The sequence below is a fragment of the Nicotiana tabacum genome, chromosome 5, assembly GCF_000715075.1.
Source record: "Nicotiana tabacum cultivar K326 chromosome 5, ASM71507v2, whole genome shotgun sequence".
In the NCBI taxonomy this organism is placed as follows: Eukaryota; Viridiplantae; Streptophyta; class Magnoliopsida; order Solanales; family Solanaceae; genus Nicotiana; species Nicotiana tabacum.
This window is the reverse complement of record NC_134084.1, coordinates 96,288,404-96,291,021: the sequence shown is the minus strand read 5'-3', so window position 1 is coordinate 96,291,021 and position 2,618 is coordinate 96,288,404.

Here is a 2,618-nt window from a genome sequence, read left to right as displayed (position 1 = left end):
CTCTTAATTAAATGTGCAAGATGGCAAAATATGCAAAATGAGTCATAAGACATATGACACCTTGTTGACACGTGAAGAATCTTGGTTATGGCATAAAGAAATAACGCCTTTAATGAATTAACTCTTCTTGGTCTCTTTATTGGTAAGGCATAAGACTTCTAAATTAAGCAAATACGTTCCCTCATCCCTAAAAGAGTAGACATGCTTCCTAGAGAATGTAATTCTCCAAAAAGAATTCATGCGAACCTTTACAATAGTATTGCAATGTGAATTACAAATTCTAAGGGAGCACGATGCAATCTTTCTCAAGAATATCATACGGATTCTTCCCTACTTCGGTCCTCCATTACGTGTTTTCGCAAAATGAGAATCGGTTCAGGTATGTTAAGGTTATCTCTTCTTTCTTTTGGCATAATCCATACGCTACAAACGAAATGAGCAAATGCACAACTTCCACAAATGACTATATTTATAGAAGTATTAGAGATGCCTATGTTCTTGAATTTCTATATGTCTTATTATTTATCGTCTATTCATGGGTCTCAGAAAATACATAAGTTCATAAAGTTTATTTCATTATATTAATCAGAGGCATAATGGTCTTATGACAATTCTGAGAGATTTTATTGACGTACTTCTCATGCATTGCATTCATGTACATTGACCCATGACCATATGGTGTTCACATATATATGTATGTATATATATGTATATGGGATATAGAAAAAGGTTACGACGTTATATAAGCACCACCACCTGATCAGGTGGTATACATTGATGATTTGCCCACAATGGCCGAGATAATATGATGGGATGCCCTCAGAGGCTTGATGATGTTATGAACACATATACTCATGCTTGGTATGACATTTATATGCATATGCATGACATTATAAAAAATGAAATGATTCACAGAGCTATACAAATGTACATTTCGAGTCTTTTACTCCATGTTTCTCTCATATCTATTATTTATTTATTTTTATTCCTTACATAGTCGGTACATTATTTGTACTGACGTCCCTTTTTCCTTGGGACGCTGTGTTTCATGCCCGCAGGTCCCGATAGACAGGTTGAGAGCCCTCCAAGCAGGCTATCAGCTCAGTGGAATATGTTGGTGCGCTCCATTTGTTTCGGAGTTGCTTGTTTGGTTAGTATGATTTAGATATGTATTGTTTGATATGCGGGAATTTGTCCCGACCTTTATGAAAATTATGTATTCTTAGAGGCTTGTAGACAGATGTCATGTACGTAAAAGATTGTATGACCTTGTCAGCCTATGTTCAGTGTACGAGTGGTTATTTTGGTCTTATAGGCCCGTATGTCATATGTATAAGTTGGTATCATATGTTGTATTCTGCTTATCTCTCGGCAGCGTTCTGACTCAATTATCTATGATAGTATGACAAGAAACGATATGTTATGTTGGTACTCAGTTGAGTAAGGTACTGGGTGCCCGTTGCGGCCCATCGGTTTGGGTCGTGACAAAATTGTATCAAGGCAGTTCTTTCCTAGGGATGTCTATAAGTCGTGTCTAGTAGAGTCTTGTTTATGGGTGTGTCGTGCACCACACTTATAAGCATAAGGCTATAGGGCATTTAGGACTATCACTCTTTCTTCTTACTCTAGATCGTGTGGTAGAGCTCAGTGGTAAGAACTCAATTTCCTAAACTCTATTTCATTATATGAAGATACCTACGTCCAAAAGACAACTGGTAAGTGATTGAATGTGGTTGTGGAAGAGTTGAGTCAGAGGAACTCGATTTTGCATCATGCTTATAATAAGTAAATGTAAGGTCTTCAGTAGATCATGGGTATATAAGCTTCTTGATAAGGAGCCTTAAGGCAAGAATATCTATCCAACTTTATGGTGAAAGAAAATGAGAGATTCAGAAGATAAATACAAGTTTCAACAAGTTAAGGAAGCAAGGTGAAAGAGGGTACGAGGTACCCAGTTGATAAAGATTATCCTTATTGTGATGACCCAAAAGGTCATCACTTGTTTTAAAACGAAACTTCCGTGTTCTGAGACCTTGAAAACCTCTTTTAGAGTTACCTCGATTTGCGTGCTCAGTCCGTGCGTGTAGCCGAAAAGCTTAAATATGATAATCTGTGGAAAAATGATAAGTTTGATTATAAGATGATCTAATTTGACTCCGGTCAATGTTTTGGGTAAACAGACCCGAACCCGTGATTTGATGGTCCCGGAGGGTCCGTAAGAAAATATGGGACTTGGGCGTATGCCCGGAATCGAATTTCGCGGTCCTAAGCCCGAGAAATGAATTTTTAAAGGAAATTATTTTTTGGAATTGTTTAAAGAAATTGGTAATGGAATTTGATTAGAACGTGATGGTATCGGGCCCGTATTTTGGTTCCGGCGCCCGGTGCAGGTATTATATATGATTTAAGAAATTTCTGTGGAATTTGGTGAAAAAACGGATGTCACATGGCGTAATTCAGACTTAAATTGCAAAATTTATGTTTAAAGAAGTTTTGAGAAAATTTCATTGATCTCGAGATTCAATTTGATGTTTATGAGGTTATTTTTGATGATTTGATTACACGAGTGAGTCCATATAATGTTTTCGAGTTAGTATGACATTTGGTTTGGATCCCCG